The 27,337-nt window shown below is 35.2% G+C and overlaps 1 long non-coding RNA gene across 5 annotated transcripts in view; it reads right to left on the bottom strand.

Annotated features, from left to right (window-relative positions):
• Positions 1 to 338: 338 nt before the first annotated feature.
• The window catches only part of LOC112651014 (uncharacterized), a 176,170-nt gene continuing 149,171 nt past the window's right edge, over positions 339 to 27,337 (bottom strand). The window contains exons 8-10 of one of the 5 annotated variants that reach the window (XR_003130551.3): positions 10,475 to 10,521; positions 7,511 to 7,639; positions 339 to 2,619 (exon numbers count right to left, since the gene is read on the bottom strand). This is a non-coding gene — a long non-coding RNA (uncharacterized LOC112651014). Of the gene's footprint in view, positions 2,620 to 7,510; positions 7,640 to 9,962; positions 10,257 to 10,474; positions 10,522 to 27,337 lie in introns of those variants that run through there. The other 4 variants (XR_003130552.3, XR_003130548.3, XR_003130550.3 and 1 more) reach the window with 4 other exon arrangements.

Genomic DNA, 27,337 nt, shown 5'->3' with positions numbered 1-27,337 from the left:
TAGAAAACACATAAATGAAAATAAAGACTTTCTCCTCAAGGGGAAAGTGTCTTATTTAAAAGTCTGCTATATCACATTTGTTAAAAATTTAGGCCAATGCAAAACTAGAAATAATAATTATTGCCCAAAGCATAAGAGATTTCTGAATATTGAAGTTGGAGCATGAGAAAAGATGAATGATTAGTGCTAAATAGAGACTTAGAAATTATTCTGTGACTCATTTAACTGGTGATAATACTGAAGCCCAGGGAAGTACAATGATGAGCCAGACTGAGATAAAGACCTAAAATTCTAGAATCCAGATTCCCTCATTCTGAGGAATTACAGTGTCCTTTTCCTCCTGTATTTACATCGATAAGTTTAAGTCCAGTAGGTATTTGAAAGTATAGATATTTTTCTTTGTAAATATAATATAAAATGTTACTTTTTGAAAACAATTGAAAAGTAAATTAAATGGTAAATTTAGTGCATCTTCTCAAAGTTTACCAAAAATAAGCTCCTGACACAGCTTTTGTTGTTGGTGGTGTTGCAATAAAATATAGATAACATAAAATTTCTCATTTTAACCATTTTATGGGTACAGTTCTGAGATACTGAGTACATTCACATTCTTGTGCAACCATCACCACGGGCTCCAGAACTTTTATATCTTCTCAATTGAAATTTGTACCCATGACACCAACTTCCTGTTTCCCCCTCCTCCCAGCCACTGGAAACCACAATTCTTTATATTTCTACAAATTGGACTACTCTAGGTACCTTATATAAATGGAATCCTACTATCTCAGTCCTTTTGTGATTGGCTTATTTCATGTTATACACATATAATCTTTAATAATATGTCTATGTTCTTTTTTTCCCACCTTTCTGAGGGATAATTGACAAATAAAAATTGTATATATTTAAGGTATACAACTCCATGCTTTAATTTATGTATACATTGTAAAATAATCACCACAATCAAAGTAATTAACATAGCCATCACCTTGCATAGGTTACCATTTTCATTTTGTTATTGTTTTTTGTCATGACAACACTTAAGATCTACCTTCTTAGTGAATTTCAACAATACAGTACAGAATTGTTAATTGTAGTCACATTGCTGCACATTAGATATCCAGAACTTATTAATCTTGCATAACTGAAACTTTATACTCCTTTACCGATATCTCTTTACTCCCTCCTCCCCAGCCCCTGGCAACCACCATTTTACAATCTGCTGGTTTCATTTTGATTATTTTAAGTCCAACATATGAGTGAAATCACACGTGTTTACTTTCTGTGTTTGACTTATTTTACTTAACAAAATGTCCTATGGGTTTACCTGTGTTGTTGCAAGTGGCAGGGTTTTCTTCTTTTCCAAATCTGAATAATATTCAATTTATATATATATATATATATATATATATATATATATTATTGAGAATAATGCTTTAATAAATATATGTGCACATATTTCTTTGAGATCCTGATTTCACTTCCTTTGGACATATATCCAGAAGTAGGATTGGATTGCTGGGTCATATGATAATTATGTTTTTAGCTTCTTGAGGAATGTCCATACTCTTTTTCTATAATGGCTATACCAAGTTGCATTCCTACCAACAGTGTCAAGGGTTCTTTTCTCCACATCCTTGCAAACAATTGTTATTTTCTGTCTTCTTGAGACTAGTCATTCTAATAGGAGTGAAATGGTAGGTAACTGTGATTTGACTTGTATTTCTCTAATGATTAGTGATGTTGAACATCTTCTCACATACATATTAGCCATTCATATACCTCTTGAGAAATGTCTATTTAGGTTATTTGCTCATTTTTTTTCAATTATATTATTTGGCTATTGATTTTTTTTTTTTTTTACTATTGAATTGTAGGAGTTCCTTGTTTATTTTTGGATATTAACTTCTTATCAGAGAGATGGCTTGCAAATATTTCCTCCCATTTTTCCATAGATTTCACCCTATATCTCTCATAGATTTTTTTTTTCACTCTCTTGGTTGTTTTCTTTGCCTTGCAGATGGCTTTCAGTTTGACACAAACTCACTTTTCTATTTTTCCTTTGTTGCCTGTGTGCCTTTGGTGTTATATCCGAAAAATCATTGCCTAGACCAAAGTCAAAAATCCTTTTCCTTATGTTATTTTCTAGTAATGTTAAGGTTTTCAGTGTATGTTTAAATCTTTAGTCCATTTTGTGTTGATTTTTGTATATGATGTGAAATAAGGTCCTATTAATTCTTCCACATATGAATATTCAGTTTCACTAACACCATTTTTGAAGAGACTGTCCTTTTAAATTTGTCATGAAAAGTCTGAGATTTTACACTGCTTAGAAGCTAACAAAGTAGTTTGTTAAAGTCATAGGCATGTTGGTAGAAGACATGAAAATCCTGAGTTAGAGATAAAGGAACAGCTTACTCTTGGCACACTAAGCCCATGGGTATGGTGTTTGCATCACTTTTGCCTCTCCAGTCCCACAGATTTGAAGTGAAGGTGTCAGAGGTCTATTGCACTCATGTGGTTATGCATCACAGTTGAGGAGCCCTGAATTTAGGAAATCCAAACCCTTTCTTTCTTCCTTCCTTCCTTTCTTTCTTTCTTCAAGCAAATTAGCTTGTTATCCTAAAAAAAAAAAAGACATATTTGTTGTATTGGACTGTAAGTAAATCTGTCCTTTGTTTTCAGAGAACTTGATTATTTTCCAAGGCTTTTCACCATACTAACATCTTTGAGAAGATTGTGAAAAAGAAAAAAAGACATTCAGTGCTTCACCCACAAGACATCCAACAGTGGGATAGATACAGAAACTGTGACCCAAAAATCTTTTATTGATTCTTTCTTCATTTACTAATGGAATCATTCATGTATTCATTCATTCTTCTATCCACTTTTTTTTTTTTTACTATTTATCAGTGAACATCTCATCTTTTTGACAGAGACTATTCTATTCTTCCATATCTCTCCATTTCAACCAAATGGAATAGATCTTTCTACTTTCAATTAATCAATCAATCCTTCCATGAACTTTTCTAACATAGTGACAGTGTTGATTTTTTTTAATGTTCTTCCTTTACTCAGAAAATCATCTAACTTATTTCTACTATTTGAAATCCTTTGTTTCCCTTGAGAAAAAAATTCTTTATCATTTTTTTCCAATTCCTATGATTGGAACTAACTATCTACTTTGGTTGATCTCATATAACAATGATGCCTTATATTTTTATGACCCTTTTTGAATTCTTGATTTCTTTGACATTTGTCAGTTACTCACATTTGGTTCTAACTCCCTATCTTGGAGTGTAAGTTCCAAGGAAAGAGAGCCTGTTCAATCCTCACTTTTTTGTTATACCCTATAGTGCCTTTGCAGTCTCTTGCTCATAGTTAGAAACTGCATATTAATTAAAATTGATATTTTTAAAATTTGGTCTGTGTTGCAGCTGTGCTTTTATTTGGTATGCAAAATTACAGTAATTAACAAAGTAGTTACATCATTTAACCTATTTTTTCATTGCATTTGTACTTACACAGAATGAATATATGTATGTATGTATGTATATGTATATAAAATCACAACATGAAGCATATACAGGGCACATATATATATTGCAGAAATAAAATTTTGCCTACTACCTATTATTTGGTTACAGATAAAAAATAGGTATATCACCTCAAAAGAAAAACAAAACAGGGTGTCTGGATGGCTCAGTTGGGTAAACTCCTGACTCTTAATTTTAACTCAGGTCATGATCTCAGTATCCTGAGTTTGAGTCCAGCAGGGGGGCTCCATGCTGGGTGTGAAGCCTACTTAAGATTCTCTCTCTCCCTCTTCCTCTGCCCGCCCCCCTTCCCTCAGCACACATATGTGCTCTCTCTCTCTCTTTTTCTCTCAGGAAAAAGAAACAAAACCCCACAACAACATATTCGAAATTAAGCTTAGAGACAAAATGACTAAAAGTGAAATAACTAAAAATGCCAAGTATTTTCAAGGATGCTGAGCAGCTGGAACTCATAAATTACTGGAGAGAGTCTAAATTGATATAGTCACTTAACATTATTTCATAATATCAATCAGAGATTAAATATACATCTATTCTGTGACCCAGCAATTACTCTCCTGGCTATACAACACCATCCCCAAATAAATGCATATGCCCATCAAAAAGCATACACAAGAATCTCCATAGCGTGTTTATTCATAATAACAAAATAATGGAAATAATTCAAAGATACATCAACAGAATTGGTAAATCATGATATATTCACAAAATGGAATATTATATATAAATTAATTGTAGTTTTGCTACACATAACAATATGGATGGATTTTATAACACAGATTGTTGAATGAAGAAAGCAGATACAAAGAGGGCTTGGTATCATTAGTATCATTCCACTATGAGAAATTCAAAACTAAGCAAATTAAGTTTGTGGTAATAGAAGTAAGAATAGCATTTATATTTGTGGAGTATTAACTATTGAGGGGGCTGCTGGCATGTGATCAATTTTCTAAATTTTGATATACTTGTGTATGTGTGTAGTAGTTGTGTATGTGTATATATGTATACAAATAGTGTGTATATACTGTGTTCATAGTGTGTATGTACATTGTGTATATTGTGTATTGTATATTAGAATAATAAATCTGATGTGAAAAATAATAGATAATTATCTCAAAAACTTAACAAAAGATGTTGATACTATTATTATCTTAGAATATTATGTTTACTAGTATTTGATATTCTTGAAATATCCAGCATTCAACATGTTTTATGATCTCCTGTCCTGATGAGATATAGTCAGCCTACTTGTTCAGCAGCTGAATGAGTTTAATGCCTGTGAGTAGTGATAGTTCCAGGTGGTTCTGAGCTCAGAGGTACTGGCTATCTTGATCCATGTTGAAACATTTAAGATTTACTAGCAGGAGATACTACGACTACTACTACTACTACTGCTACTACTACTACACACAACAATGAAAGCACTAATGGTAAATGCATTGGAGAGGGTTGGTGTTATGTGAGGCAAATCTCCAAGCATGTTCCCTTATCTCTCCAGAGCACATGGTTGATCCTCTTGGGGGTGGTTAGGGTTGTCACCATACTGAAAGCTGGTGAACTATGGAAAATGTAGAAAGTCACAGCAGTATGGAGAGAGGTTTAACCAATGGATGTTTGTGTGGAATCGTATTTCCAATGGGAAGTGTTTGGGATTTTATATTTTCTCCTCACAGGAGCTGGGATCTTAGGTCAATAAAGCCACCTAAGGTTCTGCAAGAGAAAGTACACACGTTCATTATATTTCCCAAGCAACTCCACAGAATGCATGACTGCTAAAGAAATCTTAATAAAAAAAATTGTTTCCCAGGGTTTTCAGAATCAGATAAGATAATGTATGTGAAGATTGCTCACAGAGCCATCGTCTTTCAGTAGGTACTCATTTTACCTTGTTATAAGATGAAAGCCAATTATCTTAACCTAATATATGATATGTGGGAAACAGAATGCCGAGCTATTGGCAAAACACTTTCTCCTCCCTCTTCAGTCCTCACAAAATCCCATGACATGGCCACACATTCTTGTGTCTGGAGAGGGTGGAAGTTGTAGGTCTTGATTAAGTGGCTCAACAAAGTCATTATAAAAATAAGAAAAACCAAAGCACCTAATTCTGCAATCTGAAACTTGTACTTCTGTTAAGTAATGAAGACTACACAGGTGCAAAGCACATCCTGATAATAGAAAATAATGCATATGAGCAAAAATAAACATTTTCATCATTGAAGGAGATAAATCCAACATACTCTGGCTTTCCTGAAATCTTTATATTCTCTAGCTCAAAAGATGGTTTTCAACTGAAGATAATTTGAGCATGAAATTCCATCCACCAGTCATCCTCCTCTGCTTAGAATTATATAAGGAGTGTTTAGTACTGCGTAACTATTGAGAGGTCAGTGTCTAGACAAAGATGCACCAGGCAGTTTGGGTCCTGCTGTGTTTTAGGAGCATATGACATGGCGTGAGCACCTTCACCTCTGTCTTCAACCCATCCTTGAGAAAATAATGATGATAAGAGCAACTTCTGCATAGGGTAGTCATGAGAACACAGAGATAGTCTGAATAAAGCCCACAGTGTGTGTTCCACAAATTTCCCTATTCCTATTACTCTGTGTCCAGAAGTGTGCTGCCAACACCGTGGAGAGCTCTTCAAATTAGAGCTACAATCTTGTAGTTCCCCTAACTTTTACAGTTCCTCAAGTCACTTGGGTTGAGGGTGTTAATCTATTTCAATTGATTGACAGTTGCACAGTAGTCAGTTACTTGATTTATAATTTGTACCAGGTTATTGAATTTATAATTTGGACTGAGCTCTAAATGCGTTTTTGATTTATGTGTGTCCCCCACGCAGTTACAACAAATCATTGGTGGTTGAGCAACATTTACTGTAAGACACACACATTTAGCAGTTGGATTTTAAAGGGCAAAGAAATTTATATTTCTTCATGTAAATGTAAAAAATCAATGCTTCAAATAATTGCAAAAGAAGCAATGTGATCAAGTGAGGAGAGTCATACCATTTAATAACCAGAAAAAAAACCCTTTCTGTTTATAATGTTGTCCCTGTCTGGGTTGCATTACAGATGTTGAGAGTTATGCCAGACAACGGCGAGGATCTAGGTCAGCATTTTTACTTTACACACAAGAGGGCTAAAGTGCTCGAGGCCATAAAGTAGTTAGTGGCTAAGTTAGAAATTTAACCAACTTTCCTGATTCTTGTTTAGGAATCTTTCCACTCTGTCTCAGTTTTTTTTGTGGTTCATTTTCTTTCTCTGAAAAGTGCAAGGATAATATAGTCTTTGCTTCTCAGTGGAGTATTTTTTTAATACATGAAACAATACACTTGGTAGGCCTTGACAGTATACAGTACTGTATAAATTTTTACCTACATCCAAACCTTGGTTTCTTAGGGAAAGAGTGAACAGAAATCAAGGAGCACTATGAGTAGAAGGGCTCTATCACCCACATATTTTCAGTTTTAATCCTTACTAAACCCTATTATTTTCAGATGATAAAACTAAGGGTCAGAGAAGTTAAAGAAATACTCAATCTAGGATTTCAAATATCCAAGGCTTGCATATGTGTCACTGCTGTTGGACTCAGAAAATAAGGCCTACCAGGTCCCTTAATGCAAGACTGTGAATTTAGTATTTTCTGGCAAAGGAAAAACACCTGCCTCTTTAAGATTTGACCCTAATTGTAAAACAGTTTTCTTCTTGCTGCGATATTAGGTGTCATATTAATCTTTCTTTCTGACCTCATTCTGGCAAATCGTCTTGGAGAGAGGAATAAATAATGTTCTTGTAAATTGATTTATATGAACTCTAGAGATATAGCACTAGCAAAAAATACCAGGCCACGTCTGGGCCTCAGTCAGTAGATCAAAGGTGTCTCTGCCTTATTATTTGCTCCAAATCAAGTTCAGAATGATTACTGAAATGCCCATTTTCCTAATGTCATACCTCCAGTCAAGTGTTCTGACCTTTGACCTCCACTGATCTTGTCTCAAATAGAATGCAATAACTTTTCAAAATGGCCAGGAAACATCCAGTTGTAGGAACCTGAACTTGAAATGGAGGGTCAGGCTGGAGCTGCAAAAATGAACAATCAGGACAAAGAGAATGTAACTTTAGTCTTCCAAGTTCTAAAATGAACACTGCAAAAATACTATTTTAGGGCATCTTAGGGCCCTATCTCTTTCACTTTGAGCTGCATGATTAAAGCCTGATGATTGTTTTCAATTTTCAACTCCCTTTTGATTATTACTGAATGCAACTTTCATCCAGCAGATACACTAAAGCAAGGGGGTATGGATGTGCCCATATCCTCCCACACTGTTTTAATCATTTCCTTCTCTGTGGAAAATGGCACTCTTTATTGTTAAGAGAGCATGATCATCTTTCCTTCAATTCCAAACATGCTAATTGAATGCCTGCAATTTAATTAGCACTCCAAAAAAGAAAAGGAAAAAACAACCCAGGATATATTTACTGACCTTAAAAATATTATTTCATTGATGGAGAAAGAAGTAACATTGCTTTAAAAAGGAAATGTAGTATATGATTGTGTCTTAAAGTGATTGTTGCAGGTAACCAATAGAAGACTAATTGCATAAGAGGATGGACAGGTATAGGAAAGCAGCCAAGAGATGAATTTTGCAGAATGGCTTGACAGGATCATGACATGAGAAGAGAGAAGACACAGAAGTAGCATGGCTGACGTGATGGAGATACACAGTAAACATGTTTAACCTAAACATATTAAGAGTGAGACATTAACTTGGAGAATCAGTGGGACAACAGTTGAGTAGAAATGTGACCTCAGTAAGAAGATGCCTGGAATCCAGCTGAGAAATTTGGACTCAATCGTGTGTGGACCCAAGAGCAATATGGAAGATTTCAGAGGCCATGATAAAAGGCTTCAAGACAGCATGCACAAATATGTTGGATGAGAATGCCAGGTGAGGAACCAGAGGCAGGGACTCTATATATCAAAGATACTGCCAGGTGGCAGCATTAACAGGAGGGACTAAGCCAAGTAGCAAGAGGAATTATGTGAGGACAAAGGGGACAGAAGAAAAACACAAAGCTGAGAACTTTGGGGAAGCCCGATGGAGTCTCGGTAATAATTTTTGGGTAGTGTTGCCAGCTACAGCAAGTAAAAACACAGGAGCCAGTTACCTCTGGTTTCAAAACAAATAATTAATACAGTTGTAATAGAGATATGACCCACACATGTATAATTACACTAAGAGTTATTTATTATTTATTTGAAATTCAAATTTAACTAGGTATCTATCATCTATTATCTATCTATATCTATCTATCTATCTATCATCTATCTATCTATCATCTATCTTTCTATCTATCATCTAGTTTCTGTCAGCCCAGTCTGAGGAATTTACCTGTACCAGTATTTATCCTACATTTTGGAAACACTCAAAGAACATTCATTTTTGTGCTGCAGAAATAGATGGATTTCTAATATTTATGTAATGTCAGAAGTACAGACCTGCTTAAGTAAAAAAAGTTATATAGATAACAGATACTGTATATGGAGATTAAACTTAGCTTGGGGAAAAGTTATAGCACTAATCTAGGTAAGACTTTCATTAAAAACACACATTTGACCTGCAGTTCTGAGGAAAACAGTGGAAATTATAGTTTTAAAGGAGAATATGCAATTACCTAGAACTTGTAGTTTCAAAACTATAATGAAACATATTTTAGTGTTTTTGTGGAGAGTATATGAATTAGAATGAACAGCATAGTTGGATGAATTGCTATACCACATGATGCCAATTGAACTAAACTTTAAAGGTGGCCAAATAAGGAAGTAAAATAATTTGTCATACAGTTTTCCTGTTTTTGTAAAGGGAGCGATGATTAAGAGTAGGCATTATGGAAATAGGTACTTAAGACTCCCTTAAAAACTAAGATTACACTAACAGCCTTAAGAAACTCAAGAAATCGTGTCAACTATTAAAAAGTGGTCATAGAAGCAAACAAAAGCATTGACCTTCTGATCAAAGAGCTATGGAGAAAGAAAAAAAGATTACATGGATTTTGTATAATATAAAATCGAAAAACAGGAAAACCAACAAACTACATCTAGAAGATGCACAACGGGCAGTGGCTGGCAGCAGAATGTGTTGTTGATGTGGGGAGGTGTGTGTACAAGGGCTGGAAAATCCCATGACAGAGAGATTTGGTTGTACCTGTGAAATGTCCACATTCGTATTTCCTTAACCCCCTTTAGCATAACCAAATTCTGCTCACTCCAAGCACTCTCTTCTCATTATGTAGACTTTCTAGATTGCTCTCCCTACTGTTCATTTCTTCCTTCCTTCAAAAACCCTTGTAATCTACTCTACTCATTTTTTTCTCATAAAGATACACAGCTACATAGGCTTCATTCATTACACATCTTCTCCCACCGTCGTGAGAAAAGAGATCAATTTATTTTCTGTAGGTAGTTCTAAGCACATAATGGGTGCTCAATAAATAGTCCATAGGTTCAACAGAAACATGGAAAAGAAAACATCATGCAACTTTGAATAGGAAGCCAGTTTTGATTGATTTAGTTGATTGATACAAAGCTCATTTGTTTGTTGGCTTGCAACACGGAGGCTTGATTTGGTAGCAGATTTTCCATATAAGCTTCCTGTAGCACAGATAAGTCTGTGAATTCATGAAGAAAGTTTCTCACCTAGTGAAGAGCAATATAAAAGACAGTTTGAGATATTACTCCTTGTCTATTTGTCAAGGCAGTTTTTAAAAATCCAGAATGACTGTCATATCTGACTTTCAAATGAGGGACATTTTCACTTTGATTCTTGTCAATTATTAAATATTTATCACTTTTATAAAAGAAAACAATAGACTAGTTGCAGCAGTCAGAGCTTTACATGAAATAAAATGTGTTACCTGGAAGAACCCAATCATTCTTTTATATCGCTAATCTTCAGAATCATCTGAAAACAGATAAAAATGACAGATTTCCAGGATCTGCTGGTCACAATGTGTGTGTCTTAAAATCCCGTTATTCCTTTCTAATGTTGCAACTTCCCTAATCACACTGTAGTCTCAATATACAATATTTTATTTATATGTATTTTTCTGTATGTTAGTAAATTGAACACCAATAAAAAAAAATTGCAAAAAAAAAATAAAAAAATAAAAAAAATATATGTATTTTTCACTCAACCCTGGATTTCTGAATTTAGGTAAATACAATGATTCATATTTTTCTGTAGTGCCAAACCAGTTGTTCCTTGACTGTGTCTATTTTGTAAAGAAATCATTGGCATGAGGAAATTCTCCAGATGTGGTTGTCAGATTCATTAAGTCTGGGGTGGGATCCAGGAAACTAAAATTAAAAAAAAAAATCAAAGGTGATTCTGTTCATCAGTTGTATCTGGGAATCACAAATCTATTCTATTGCCATGGTTTTGTATTTAAAAAAAATCAACCAAAAAAAAAAAAAAAACGAAGAAGAAGAAGAAGAAGAAAGAAATCAAGGTCTCAGAAGGTGAAAAGAAAAGAGATTTGTGAGTATCATAAAGCTTTTTATTGTTGAAACAGAGTAAGAGCTCAGATGTGCAACTTCAGTGTACTGGAACTTGTGTGTCTACACTTCTGCTGTGTTCATTTCCTTGACAGCCCAGTTCCCATTGATGTAAGTATGCCTAGGACTTAATTTGAGGAAAACCACAGCAATCTGCCTCTGGAAGCAATGCTTTTGAAAACTGAGAAATTCAAAGGGTTGCTGGAAATCAGGCATCAGTGAGAGTCATTTAAGAGTGAGATGAATATTTACTTCTTTGAACAATATTATATGAAAGAAATGGACAATATCTTGTCACAGTGTGGGATCAAAATCCTGTGCTCCTAAGGAATGGTTCAATTTATGAGCTAAAAGCACTGACAATAAAGTAGCGCGTATATATTCAAATAACCCCTTGATTATATCCAGAATGTAATAATAGCACCTTACTATTAAAAATCCTCCCCAAAACAAAAACACACACAAAAAAAATATTGTTCCTGCAACACCATGGTATATCATGCTCATTTCACAGACAAGGAAATCCAAGTGTGGGGATGGGTAGCACAATGAATTAGTGGTTAAATCCAAGAGTAAAATTTGTGTCTTGCTATCTCAATTATTTTACTTATTGCTATACCTATGCACCTTTCTCTTCTTTTACAAAATTGGGTAAACTCATCTATATATAACTATATATATGTATATAAATGAATGAATATGAATATGTTTATTATAAGAGGTCTAAAAAATGTACATGCAAATTTTAAATAATCAATTTAGGTGGAAAGTGTCTGACTAGAAAGTATACTAAGTGTTTTGTCTGGGCTAGAGCTGATACTCAAAATGCACCATTAAAACAGAGGTGAGAATAGCATATATGTGTTCTTTTGTATATTCTGTATCAGATCAACCAAAGCAAAAAGAAACCAAAATATAATAACAAATAAAATCAAACAAAAGGAGGGGAAAGCCATTTTAATCTTCACATAGGAACATGGAATAGATGTTTCATTAAATTTTTATACTTAGGGCTCAGAAATCCCAAGCAAGAGAACTTTTTGTATCCAAAATAGTGTTTCAGACATAGAGACAAATAACTGATGAACCTGAGGTAAGAAATAACCCATGGAAGAACAACTATTTTCCTTAGACAAACATTTCCACAAAGAAGGAAGGAGTTCTGTATAATAGGCAACTTTATTATTAACTATTATTATTATTAATTATTATTATTATTAAATTAGGATTAAAGACCACGTAGTATCAGTTTCAGGTGTAAATGTAGTGATTCAACACTTCCATACATCACCCAGAGCTCATCACAAGTGTACTTAATCCCTATCACCTGTTTAACTCATCATCCTACCCACTGCCCCTCTGGTAACTAGCATTTTTCTATAGTTAGGAGTCTGTTTCATGGTCGAACTCTCTCTCTTTTTTTTTTTTTTGCCCCCTCACTGCTTATTTGTTTCCTTTCTTAAATTCCACATGAGTAGAATAATATGCTATTAGCTTCTCTCCAATTTATTTCACTTAGCATAATACTCATTAAGCTCCATCCATGTCATTGCAAATGGCAAGATTTCATTCTTTGTTATGGCCGAATAACATTCGTTTTATCCGTTCATCCTTCAATGGACATTGGCTTGTTTCCAGAATTTGGCTATTGTAGATAATGCTGCTATAAATACTAGAGTCCATGTATACCTTGAATTAGTATTTTTACATTCTTTGGGTAAATACTTAGTAGTGCAATTGCGGGATTGTAGGGTAGTTCTATTCTTAACTTTTTGAGGAATGTCCATACTGTTTTCCAGAGTGGTGGCACCAGTTTGCAGTCCCACAAACAGTGCAAGAGGGTTCTCTTTCCTCCAGGTCATCAACAAAATCTATCGCTTCTCATGTTGATTTTAGACATTCTGACTGGTGTGAGTTGATATATTCTTGTAGTTTTGATTTGTACTTCCCTGATGATCAGTGATGTTCAGCATCATTTCATTATAGTGGGCAACTTTAGTGACGGAGTAAATATTGGGGAGAACAATGCTGTTGAGTATTGTACTAATTGCTCCTAAATATACTTCACACCTATCAACACCATCATCCACACACCCACCCCTGGAAAGGAGAGAGCTGTATAGAAAAAGAAAAAAAAAAAAAGGAAAACTTCTTTTTTCTAAGTTACACCCCCCCCCAAAGAAGGGGTAAGAGAAAAGAATTTGTCTTCATATTAGAAAGGAGTACAGAAGAGCAAGAGGCTAACTGATGATGAAGAATTGCTCACTGTAGAAGCTGACTGAGGGAATGCTCACTCAGCCACAGAATGAAGGCCTGAACCACAGAGAGTGCCATCCAGAGGCAGGGGATACCAGTGAAGAGGGGAGCCATATAATTGCAGGACTAGAGTCAAATAGAATTATTTGTAAGGCAAGTCCCCATTATTATTATTATTTCACAATAGATGAGATGGACACCTGGAACAGACCTAGAGATCTCAGAGTTGCCAAGTAAAATTACCCTTTTAAATTTGAATTTTAGATAGATGACTTTAAAAAAATCCAGTATAGTTAAACTGTTAAATTAGTGTTAGTTGTACAGTATAGTGATTTGACAATTTGATATATTACTGCTCATCAAGATAAGTGTACTCTTAATCCCCCCTTCACCTATTTCACCCATTCCCTACACCCACCTCCTTTCTGGTAACCATCTGCTTGTTCTCTCTAGTTTAGAGTCTGTTTTTTTTTTTTTTTTTCATTTGCCACCCCCCCCCCTTTGTTTTGTTTCTTAAATTCCACATATGAGTGAAATCATATGATATTTCTCTCTCTCTCTCATTGATTTCCTTAGCACTATACTCTCTAATGTCATCCCTGTTGTTGCAAATGGCAAGATTTCATTATTTTTATTATGGCAGATTATTCCATTGAATATATATATATATATATATATATATATATATATATATATATTTAGTATTTTTGAATTCTTTGGGTAAATACCTAGTAGTGCAATTGCTGGATTGTAGGGTAGTTCTATTCTCTCTCTCTCTATATATATATACCACATCTCCTTTATACATTTATCTGTTGATAGATACTTGGTCTGTTTCTATAAATTGATTTTTTGTAAAAGCCTCAATAAACATAGGGATGCAGATATCCTCTTGGATTAATGTTTTTATATCCTTCAGTTAAATTCCCAATGATGTGGGACACCTGGGTGGCTCAGCGGTTGAGCTTCTGCCTTCAGCTCAGGTCATGATCCCGGGGTCTGGGATTGAGTCCCACATCGGGCTCCTTTCAGGGAGCCTGCTTCTCCCTCTGCCTGTGTCTCTGCCTCTCTCTGTGTGTCTCTCATGAATAAATAAATAAAATCTTTTTAAAAAAATTCCCAATGATGCAATTACTGGATCATAGAGTAGTACTATTTTGAATTTTTTAGGGAAACCTCCATATTGTTTTCTACAGGGGTTAGGAGAGTTTGCATTAGGACAAATTAGGTTAGGACAGTTTCCACCCACAGTACACAGGTTTTTTTTCCTCCACATCCTCACCAACACTCGTTTCTTGTGTTTTTGATTTTAGTCATTCTGACAGGTGTTAGATGATAACTCATTGTGGTTTTGATTTGCGTTTCCCTGATAATAAGTGATGTTGAACATTTTTTCATATGTCTGTTGTCCATCTGGATGTCTTCTTTGGAGAAACATCTGTTCATGTATTCTTCCCATTTTTTATTTGGATTATTTGTATTTTTTGGTGTTGAGTTGTATCAGTTCTTTATATATTTTGAATACTGTTTATCAGATATGCTATCTGCAAACATCTCCAATTCAGCAAGTTGTCTTTTAGTTTTGTGATTATTTCCATTTCAGTGCAGATGCTTTATATTTTGATGTAGTCCCAATAGTTTATTTTTGCTTTTGTTTCCTTTGCCTTAGGAGACACATCTAGAAGGAAATTTCAATGGCTGATGTCAAAGAGGTTACTGTCTGTGTTGTCCTCTAGGGGTTTTGTGGTTTTCTGTCTCATATTTAGGTCTTTAGTACATTTTGAATTTATTTTTTTGTGTAGGACATAAGAATGCGATCCAGTTTTTTTTTTTTTTTTTTTTTTTTTGCCTGTTCCTGTCCAGTTTGCTCAACATTATTTGTTGAAGAGACTTCCTTTTTCCCACTGGATGTTCTTTCCTGCTTTGTTAAAGATAGTCCCAAAAGTTAATTTTTACTTTTGTTGCCCTTGCCTCAGGAGGTATGTCTAGAAAGGTGTTGTTATGGCAAGTGTCAGAGAAATTACTGCCTGTACTGTCTTTTAGAATTTTTATGGTTTCAGGTCTCACATTTACATCCTTGGTCCATTTTGAGTTCATTTTTGTCTATGGAGTGAAAAACTAGTCAAGTTTTGTTTTTTCACATGGGCCCATCCAGTTTTCCCAATACCATTTGTGAAACAGACTTTTTCCTGTTAAATATTCTTGCCCTATTCATTGAAGATTAATTGACCATATAATCCTGGTTTATTTCTGGGCTCTCTGTTATGTTCTATTGATCTGCATGTGCACTTTTGTGCTAGAATCAAACTGTTTTTTTATTTTTAAGATTTTATTTATTTAGGAGAGATAGAGAGAGAGGCAGAGACATAGGCAGAGGGAGAAGCAGGCTCCATGTAGGAAGCCAAATGCGGGTCTCAATCCTGGGACTCCGGGATCATGCCCTGAGCCAAAGGCAGACGCTCAACCAATGAGCCACCCAGGCATCCCATCAAACTGTTTTGATTACATATCTGTGTAATATAATTTCAAATCTGGAATTGTGATACTTCCAGCATTGTTTTTCTTTCTGAAGATTGCTTTGGCTTTGCAGGATCTTTTATGGTTCCATACCAATTTTAGGATTTTTTGTTCTAGTTCTGTGAAAAAATGTTGTTAGCATTTTGATAGGGATTGCATTAAATATGTAGATTGCCATGGGCAATATAGACATTTTAACAATGTGAGCATGGAATATTCTTGTTTTTATCATCTTCAATTTCTTTCATCAGTGTTTTGTAGTTTTCAGTGTGTATGCCTTTAGCCTCCTTGGTTAAGTTTATTCCTAGCTATTATTTTTGGTGCAATTGGGATTATTTTCTTAATTTCTTTTTCTGATACTTTATTATTAGTATGTACAAATGCATCTTGGGAATAAATCTCACTTGATTATGATGAATGATTTTGTATGTATTGTTGGGTTTGATTTGCTAATACTTTGTTGAAGATTTTTGTATCTAAGTTCATCAGAGATATTGGCCCATAGTTCTCTCTCTTTGTAGTGTTTTTATCTGCCTTTGGTATCAGGGTAATTCTGGCTTCATAGGATGAATTTGAAAGCTTTTCTTAATCTTCTATTTATTTTTGGAATAGTTTCAGAAGAATAGATATTAAATGTTTGGTAGGATTTGTGAAGAATTTCTGAAGCCATCTGGTCCTGGACTTCAGTTTGTTGGACGTTTTTGATAACTAATTCTTTTTTTTTCTTTTTTTTTGCTAGTAATCAATCTTTTTACATTTTATGTTCCTCCCAATTCTGTTATGGGAAGTAATCTATTTCTAGGAATTTATCCATTTCTTCTATGTTGTCCAATTTGTTGGCATGTAATTTTTCATAATATTCTCTTCTTAATATTTCTGTTGTGTCAGTTATTTCTCCACTTTTATTTCTGATTTTGTTTGAGTCCTCTGTCTCTCTCTCTCTCTCTTTTTTTTTTTATGAGTCTGGCTAAAGGTTAACCAATTTTGTTGATCTTTTCAAAGAACCAACTCTTGTTTTCATTGATTTTTTCCCCCATTTCTAATTCATTTATTTCTGCTCTAATCTTTATTATTTCCTTCCTTCTGCTGTTTTTTTTTTTTTTCTCTTCTTTTTCTAGATCATTTGGATGCAAAGTTAGGTTGTTTATTTAATATTTTTCTTCTTGAGGTAGGCCTGTCTTACCATAAACTTCCCTCTTAGGACAGCTTTGCTGTAGCTCAAAGATTTTGGACCATTGTATTTTCATATTCATTTGTCTCCATCTATTTTCTTGGATTTTCTCTTTGATTTGTTGGTTCACCGAGTCATTTTCTAGTAGCATGTTATTTAACCTCCATGTATTTGTGCTCTTTCCAAAATTTTTCTTGTGGTTGATTTCTAGTTTCATAGTGTTGTGGTCAGAATAGATGCATGGTATAATTTATTCTGGAAAATGTTTCACCTGCATTTGACAAGAATATGTATTCTGCTGTTTTAGGATGAAATGTTCTGAATACATCTGTTAAATCCATCTGGTCTAAGGTGGTATTCAGAGCAACTGTTTCCTTGTTGATTTTCTGTTTAGATGATCTGCCCATTGATGTAAGTGGGGTGTTAAAGTCCTCTACTATTATTGTATTACTATTGATTAGTTCCTTTAAGTTTATTATTAACTGCTTTATATACTTGGGTGCCCTCTTGTTGGGAGCATAAATATTTACTATTATTATATCTTGTTGGATTTTTCCATTTGTGATATACAGTGTCCTTTGTTGTTACAGCCTTTGTTTTAAAGTCTATTTTGTCAGATATAATTACTACTATGCCACCTTTCTTTTCACTTACATTTGCATGAAAAATGCTTCTCCATCCTTTCACTTTCAATCTCCATACGTCTTTAGGTTTGAAATGAATCTCTTGTAGGCAGCATATAGATAGGTCTTTTTTTTTTTTTTTTTGATCCATTCCATCAAACTATGTCCTTTGATTGGAGCATTTAGTCCATTTACATTCAAAATAATTATTTATAGGTATGTATTTACTGCCATATTGTTAGTTGCCTCATGGTTGTTTTTGTAGGTTGTCTCTATTCCTTCTCTTGTTGTCTCTATTCTCTTCTCTTTCTCTCATGAGAGAAGTCTCATGGTTTGTTGGCTTTCTTTACGGATATACTTGGATTCCTTTCCCTTTAATTTTGTACATCTATTACTGGTTATTGATTTCTGGTTAATATTAGGTTTGTATATAACATCTTCTGCATAATGCAGTCTATGTTAAGTTGATGATCACTTAAGCTTGGACTCCTTCTTTACTCCTCTCTGCACTGCATCCCATGGTTTAGGTATATGATGTTATTCTTTATATCCTTTTATGTTGTGAGTCCTTTGTTTGGGTCTTACAGATATACTTATTTTTACTGCTTTTGTGCTTCTTATTTTTCTTACTCTTACTTACGGTCTTTCCTTTACACTCAAAAAATCCCCCTTTAACATTTTTTATAGAACTGGCTTAGTGGTCATGAATTCCTTTACTTATGTTTTTCTGGGAAACTCTTTATCTCTCTTTCTATTCTGAATGATAGCCTTACTGTGTAGACTGCTCTTAGTTGCAGGTTTTATTTTTTTTCCCATTCTGTACTTTGAATATATCACACCCTTCTCTTGTGGCCTGCAAAGTTTCTGCTAAAAAATCAGCCTATATCTTATGGAGTTTTCTTTGTATATAACTATTTTTTTTTCTTCTTTTGCTACTTTAAAAATTCTCTTTATCACTTCTTTTTGCCATTTAATTACTATGTGTTGGTATGGACCTCATTTGTTTGATTTTGTTGGGGATTCCTGTGCCTCCTGGATCTAGATTATTTTTGTATTCTTTTGAGATTCAGGAAGTTTTCAGTTATTCTTCCTTCAAAAAAATGTTCCCTTTTCTCTCTCCTCCTTCTGAGATCCCTATAATGCAAATGTTATTATGCTTGATGATGTCACTGAGTTTCCTGAGTTTATTCTCATTTTGCATAATGCTTAGCTTGATTGCTTTCCATTACATTGTCCTTCAGACCACTGATTTATCCTTTTGCTTCCTCTAATCTATTTATTCCATCGTACTTATTTTTAATTCCATTTATTTTGTTCTTCATCTCTGATTGGTTCTTTTTTTTTTCCTTTTATTAAGGGTCTCATTGATGTCCTCTACAATTTACTCAAATTCAGTGAATATCTTTATGATCATTAATTTTAATTCTCTATCCAAATATATTACTTATCTCCATTTTCTTAGATCTCTTGCTATGAGTTTCTCCTGTTCTTTCATTTGGGACATATTCTTCTGTCTCCCAATTTTGTCTAACTCTCTGTGACTATTTCTCTATTTGGAAAGTTAGCTACTTCTCCTGCTCTTGAAAGTGATGACCTTGGAGATCTCTGGGTGGCTCAGGGGTTTAGAAACTGCCTTCAGCCCAGGGCGTGATCCTGGAATCCCAGGATTGAGTCCCACATTGGCCTCCCTGCATGGAGTCTGCTTCTCCCTCTGCCTATGTCTCTGCCTCTGTCTCTGTGTGTGTCTCTCATGACTAAATAAATAAAATCTTTAAAAAAAGGTGGCCTTATGAAGAAGAGGTCCTCTGGTGCCCTGCCGTACAGTATCCCCTTTCCACCATAACCTCACTTTTTAGTGGTTTCTTCTATGTGTGTTGCATATGCCCTTATGTTTGTGGCTGAGCCACCTTTTCCTTCAGTTCAGTCCTTTGCAGTGGCTCTCTTTGCCTGTTGTGGTCAGTGTTGGGTACCTGTGATGTTAATGGGCCAATCTGAGTCAGCCTTGGGCTTGAGTTGAGTCAGACTATCTGTTTTCAAACCACAGGCCACTTTCCCTGTGTTTTTATCCTGAAAACCTGCATTGGTGGGTGGAGCCTACAGTCAGACCAGTTGTCTGACCTCAGCTCACTGCTGGTGCTGTGGTCTACCTGGTATGTGTGTGTGTTTATCACTCTCTCTTCTTAGGACAGGAGTCTCTTTGGTGTTTACCCCTGTTGGGGCTGCTTCCACATTGCCAGCCTCATGTCATGGCTTTGGATGTGCTTCAGCCAAGAATGTATTGGAGGAGGTGACTCTGCAACGTGTGAAGCGATGGGATGTGCAGTGTTTCCAGGGTGAGGCCTGGTCATATGTGAGAGGAGACCTATAGCAGGGGGACTGAGGTAGGCCCGGCTGGAGGAGGCAGATCCACCAAAGTGTGTGCAGGTGGTGGTGCACTGGCAGTGTTGGCAAGTTAGGTAGTGAATGTCAATTCTATGCTGGTTCCTGCTAGTGCCATGTATTTCATGGGAGGAATAAAAATGTGCCTGCCAACTCCTTTGTTGGAGGAGTCTACCAAAGATCTGTCTCTCCAGGACATGCTCTGAGATGAATAAACAACTATCCCTCCAGTAAGCCCCAGACACTTTTCAAACTACCATATTCATACTTTATCACTGTGAAGTGTCTTTTGTGCTGTCTTTTTAGGGGCAGGACTTAATATCCTCTCCCAGAGAGGAGCCTACTAATTTTTAAAATTTCTGTTGCTTGTAAGAGCTTATGAAATTTGGCCCCTGTGATTTTTAAAGGATGTTATGGCATATTCATATTTGTCTTCCCAGTGCAGTCTCCCAGGTGTGAGAGTCTCTTTCTCTCCCCTCTCCATGCACATAGCCTCCCTCCCTCCTATGGACAGTTCAGTGGGTTCATTTAGCTCCGCACCATTCCCCACCTGCCCTATCATCTATTGTGGCCTCTTCTCTACATTTACTTTTAGAGGTTGTTCTCCCAGTCTTTCGGTTGTTTTCTGGGTTATTTACACTGATGTGTTTTCTAGTCATATTCATGGGACAAGGTGAGCTTAGGGTCCTTCTATCCATCGTCTTCCCAGCAATCTCTATTTGGGACATTACATTAAAGTATTATTGTTCATATAAAGTTAAATAGGTGTACCATATTTTTATTTGCTTATCTAGTATCCATAACCTAGGGACATGATAAGAGTCAAGCTTGACAGAGGATCATATACTAAATTGGTCCTTCTAAAATAGTGACTGTTTCTTTTGAAAAACAAATATACATGCAAGTGAATCATAGAAACCATTTTATCTAGTCATGTCAGAGAATAGTGGGTACAGATGAAGCTTTGTAAAGAATAATCATTGTTTCTCTGGCTTATGCCCTTAAAAGCTAATGGCAAACTTCCAGGTTTATGAATAACAACAACCCTCCTCCATTAGCACCTTTCCACAGACACGACACTCTGGTTGGTTGGTACTTTGAACTTTTTCTCACCTGGTGTTCTGATGCTCTTCTTCACTTGCTCTCAAGCTTATTTTCACCCATGTAGTCACTTCCAGGTTCCTCATTACTACCACTGCTACTATTGCTCATGTACTGACATATTAGACAAAATCTTCACAATGTCAAAGTATTACTGCATTTTCTATAGGCTCCATTGCACCAAAATAACAAAAGAATGCCACACTTTGTAGATAAGAGAAGAAATTTTCTTCCATTTCAGATTCACACATTGTCATATGGTCATTGAAGCGGCCTTCTTGGTACCCCATGATTTACAAAGCAAGGACTTGGTTCTGCTTCAAGCTCTGAAGTATCGCTTCAAAATTGCCAGCATGAGCTGTGATGCCAGTCCCTTAAGTAGACTGCATAATGCCTTTTTAACCTGGCCATCCCTACATGCTCCTTTGGGCTTTTTTCCACATATATCCCTAGCTTTCTGTAAACCTTCATGAAAATCACCCCAGCAACATTACTCCAATAATTTTGAGAATGGCTCATTTTAAGGCTGGGAACTCTTTGAAAAACAGAAATAAATTTCAAGCAATTTCTAACCAGTTGCTATACTTTTGAATATTCAACAACAAAAGATTAACAATCTTTAACATGCTGAATTTATATGAGCTCCAGCTGAAGCAATAGTATCTCAAGGGTCACAGCTGCCTAATATCATTTTCTGAAATTGGAAGGTGTCCTGGTCACCTCAGATTTTATATACAGACATAGTTCATTCTAGGTCATTCATTCACTCACCAAATGTTTAATGAGGACTTTTATATGAAAGGTACTACCAGAAAAGCAAAGAAATACATGACAGGATAATGTATTGGGAGTTTTTTTTTTTTTGTTTTGTTTTGTTTTAAAGCTCTTTTCCCTGTCTACTTGCCCCACCTTAGCCTAAGTTACTTTGTCATACTTTGTCTCAGAGGAGAGATATGCTTGAATGATAGCAGAGAAATGAGAGACTTTTCTTGCATCTTAAAATCCCCAAATCTGTTCACACTAAGCTAAGGTGAATATACATTTTTAAGGAGGGTTTGAAGATGGTAAAACTGGGTAGGGTTAAGTAACATTCCTTCGCTCCCCAGCTCCCCATCCCCTAAGTATTTTCTATGTTAGGAGCATAAGTTAGGCAAAAAAAAAAAAAAAGAAAAAAGAAAAGAAACTGTAATTTTGACATTGTTGAGTACCAAGAGAGGATATGGCTAAAAGGATATAAACTCCTGCTTAAAATTCATCTTGCTACTTACAATTAGGATGATCCTAAAATGTATCATCTAAATTTCGGCAATTTTGAGTGCAGAGGACTCTAACAGGATTTGAGGTCCTGGGACAACAGGATTAAATTCCAAGTTATGCTGGGAAACTATGATCAGCCTACTTGTAACCCTTTTTTTTTTTTTTTGTCCTGGAATCCTTGCCTCCGATGTGACTGGATCAGAAAATTTAGAGAGGATACATTATTTTATAATAATTTATTCAGTTACTGGCCTTACCTTTCATATCTTGGTTATCTATTCTTAAGATATTTTATTTCCCAGGGAAACATTTTGAGAAGATAAGAGGTTTGAAAGTTGCTTATCTAAGGAAAGAATGGTGAACACTAGAAAAATTTAGAAAAGCTTGACACTTAAGGAAAGTAGAGAATGAAGGATATTTCAATAAGAAGAATAGAAGGAAAAATGTTGGGCTCAACAATCTTTCAAATCTAAGATTTTGTTAATTTTTGTGACAAAAGCAAGATTTAGAGTGATTATCAAATATGTGAACAACCAAAAATTGGGATACCACAAAACCGCTAATCAACAATTGCTGGTAAGATTTAATCATATAAATATTTTCCATTACTAAGTGTCTTATTATATTATAAAATAAGAATGGCACAGGTGCCAATAAGAATGGCACTGCACCTGGTGGTGCAGTGGTTTAGCGCCACCTGCAGCCCAGGGTATAATTCTGGAGTCCTGGGATTGAGTCCCACGTCAGGCTCCCTGCATGGAGCCTGCTTCTCCCTCTGCCTGTGTCTCTGACTCTCTCTGTCTGTTTCTCTCTGTGTCGCTCATGAATAAACAAACAAATCAATCAATCAATCAATCAATCAATCTTAAAAAAAGAAAAAGAATGGTGCCAGTGGATGTCTATTATTTGTGATCCTCCAAACTCTTCTTGTCAAGAATCTGTCTAGGAGTCAAGAGATTTTCATATTCCCAGTGAATTTTTCTTTGTGCTTTTCATATCATTAGAAATTACCAAAAGTTCCCACTAGCTGATATTAAGGCATTTATCTGAAACTATTCAAGTGATAAATGACATGTCATTGTTAACACAGGAGAGGTTTTGAAATCCATCTTCTCAAGTGCTAAGTTAATCAAATTGCTTATCCTCATATGAACCTAAGATCAATCCTCTAGACACTCTCCTCTTTCAATGAGAGAAGGGTAACTCTGAATGTATGGCCCTAGGGATGGATGTGCCTGACAATAAAGAGTAGTAGAAAGGAATATGGGAAAGAATAAAGGACACAGTTACCACAGCCAACTACAGTTGCCTCACATTGGGAAAGTCATTCCTAACATTTGGGTGGTTGATATGTCTTCGGCATACCAAAATGAAGATTTGACCTCATTACATGCTTGCTTAAAATCATTCAAAGGCTCTTAGATAATGTCAAATGAGTAACAGACAAAATTAAACTCTTTTTTTTTTAAATTAAACTCTTTAGTGAAATTTTCCTCTCTAGGTTCATTTTGTAACATTTTTGTCTAATGATTTCCTTTATGGTCTCCCTAATTTACATTTTAATCTTTATTTCACATGACTCTCTTGTATTCTACAGTCTGCCATGTCTTGGCAGTTCTCAAGTTTCTGCAAGCCCAAAGATCACTTAGAAGAAAAGTCACACCCTATAGTTTAAAGTATTGCTAGTGAACAAGGTAGAGTTAAGGAAGGAACACAATTATTTCCTTACCATTTAGGTTCAACAGCCAATGCTGGTGAATTGTATCTGCTAATAGAGGCTCTAAACCATCTACAATGAAATCTGTTCTACTTGATGTCAATGCAGTAACTCTAGGAATAATTTTTTTTATTAGTCATGATCTTCAAAAGATTAAATAAGAAGTCAATGCCTAGATATTTATTTAACAGTTTGATTAACACAGTGTCTAAGAATCCATATACGTATCCTAGTAGGAACTACTTAAGTAAGAGAAACTTACTAATAGAAGATGCTCCTAGGGGACAAAGGATTAAAAGCTGTGTCCTGCCAGTAAATTGCCACCCTTTAAAAACATGTTATTAAAAATATTAAGTTAATAGTAACTAGTTTTCATATTGTCCTAAAATCATGATTCCTACGCTTTCAAAAACATTTGGTGAATAAACTTAGCAGATGTAAATTCAATAATGGGCAGAAGTACATTTAAAGATGACTAAAGCTATAAAAATAGCTACAGCAAGAATTCAGTGCAATTTGAATTCTGGACATATTCATCTTGGAATCTTGTAGTGAAAATTCTGTGGAAAAAAGTAAATTTTTAAAGTATGTTTATTTCAAGTTGATTCCTCTTTAATTGATGCTTATGCTTTAACAAGTCTGGTTCAGAGATGATGTTATACAATTAAACACAAACCACTGGAAACAGCCACTTTGTGTTTCTTTTCTGAACACTTGTCTGGAAATCAAGTTGAAAAAATATATTCTTATAAAGTCTAAAGAAATGGGCAAAATATGTCAGGAAGTAATCCCCAGCAATCTCTAACAAAAATCTCATTTTACATGGAAGAACAGTGGAAAAATAAAGGCAGCTTGGGTGGCTCAGAGGTTTAGCACCACCTTCAGCCCAGGGCCTGATCCTGGAGACCCGGGATTGAGTCCCATGTTGGGTTCCCTGAATGGAGCCTGCTTCTCCCTCTGCCTGTGTCTCTGCCTCTCTCTGACTCTCTCAGGAATAAATAAATAAAATCTTAAAAAGAAATGAATATAAGTGAGAAATGCCACTGATTTCTGGGCATTGATTAAAAAAAAAGCAATGGTGAAAGGTGAAATTATTTCTAAAAAGGAATTTATAAATACAGAAAAAAAAACTTCAACTCACTTTGTAGGAAAACATTTTTTCCCATTTAGATATCAGACCACACTTAGTTCTCCCACTGTAAATGATGAGAAAATTAAATGAGTGGATGTATATACACACAGATATGTATAAATACATGTGCTGTATTACAGCATTGGGCAATAGCCAATTCAAGAACTTTATCCTTGAGAAAATGAACATGCACAATGGATGTCCCACTTTCAGTGCTGCTCTTTCTATGGTGACATATTTCTCCACCAGTTGCAGTGAAGTGGAGTCCAAACCATGTGGTCCTGCTGAGTAGAGAAGGCAAAAATCAGAGTTTGGGACAGATGAAGCAGCTATAATCTATACATGAGAGGAAGATAGAAGAGTCCAAAGAAGCCAAACAAAATTCCTCCAGAGTGCTTGGGTAAGGATTGGGCTCTCTAGACAGAAAATGAGACTGTATAGCCTTGCCAGAAATCAGCAGCTATGAGATTCAAAGTGAAGAAAGAATACTGAGGCTGTGACATGCTGGAGACAACTGGGGTTTGGACACATCCTTCTACACTGATACCCTACAGAGACTCCACAGAGGCCCTTCTTTAGGAGTTACACACACATTCTAGAAAGACTTCTATAGACTCACCCTAACATGGTCTGAAACTATGATGGTATCTACATAAAAAAATAGAGATTGGCGATTGACTCTTGACAATTTAGAGAGGTCTGAGAAACACAGCATGTCTTCCCCAGGCATAAAAAAAGGTATAAAATCAAGCCTATCCAAGTTCATAGTGATCAACCAGTAATGGAACTGCCCACCTAACTAAAAATCAACACCATTAGAGGACAGTAACAGAACCTAGTACATGCACAGTATATAAGCTATAATGTCCAATGTAAAATTCAAAAAAAATTGCTGGTCACTCAAACATGAGAATGTGTTTCATACTTTAGAAAACAGTAGTCAATAGAAGCCAACTGAATGATGGCACATATGTTGGACTTATCAAATTGCATCTACCATAAAATATTCAAATAATTATAAAAACATATTAAAAGGAAATTTAGCCCTAATGAGTTAATAGACCATTTGAAAGGAATAATTAGAAACGATAAATGAAAACCAAATGGGAATTCTTGATCTTAAAATTTTAATAATTGAAATAAAAAAGTTAACTGTATGGCCAATGTAGTATAGGATTATAACCTAAGATGTAAAATTAATATCCATTACATGATACTAAAAATATTTTTGAGGAAGTAATAGCCAAAAATTCATTTGCTAAATATCTGGATGATGAAGAGTAGAGAATATCAGGGTTGAGTCTTTCCCTTTTAGAGAATATTTGGCAAAATTTAGAGAATACTTGGGAATTCATTTAGGACAGTGGGGTTTATTGGTAACACTAGCCATCCTAATGTTAATTATGGGGCATGGAGTGTCATGGTATAAATAAATCCTACCAAGTGTTTTAAAGCTGTTAGCTATAAATGCTAATTGGAGCAAATTAGCTGAGAATATATTTTAAAAGTGGATGTGGGGAAAAGTATTAGGTTATTGGACTCATGATGAAATAAATGAAGCAATATGATGGCAGGTGGAGAGCACCTATTTCACAATTGTATGTCAAGCCCTATAGTTGTTGAGAACTAAGAAGCAATGATTTAGTACAGCATTGGGATGGTCTTTATAAAAAGTGATCCAAACTTGTTTTCATATATTATATACTAAGATACCTCATAAAAATCATTCAACCTTTGTCATCATCTCTTTTCGATTATACTTACCCATTTACCATATACAATGTCAAAAAAACTTAAGAATTCAAGACTCCCAGATGACATCAGCTTGATGTTTATATTTCCCAGTATTCAAAGAAAGTTCATAATATCTTTAAATGCTTCAGTGAGGTAGCAATGCCCTACAACAGGTATAAATTGCTCATCACCTTGATGGATTTGCAGGGAAGGGCAAGTAACATTCAGAAACCTTCTCAATGGCATGTTTTTCTCTCCCTCTCCCCACTAACTATATATACAACCTAGGGAGGAAGAATTGATTTTGGTATGTCCTGCTCCTGCTATATACCTGGA

Source organism: Canis lupus, chromosome 16 (assembly GCF_003254725.2).
Source record: "Canis lupus dingo isolate Sandy chromosome 16, ASM325472v2, whole genome shotgun sequence".
Lineage (NCBI taxonomy): Eukaryota > Metazoa > Chordata > Mammalia > Carnivora > Canidae > Canis > Canis lupus.
This window is presented reverse-complemented; position numbering and strand designations above follow the sequence as displayed.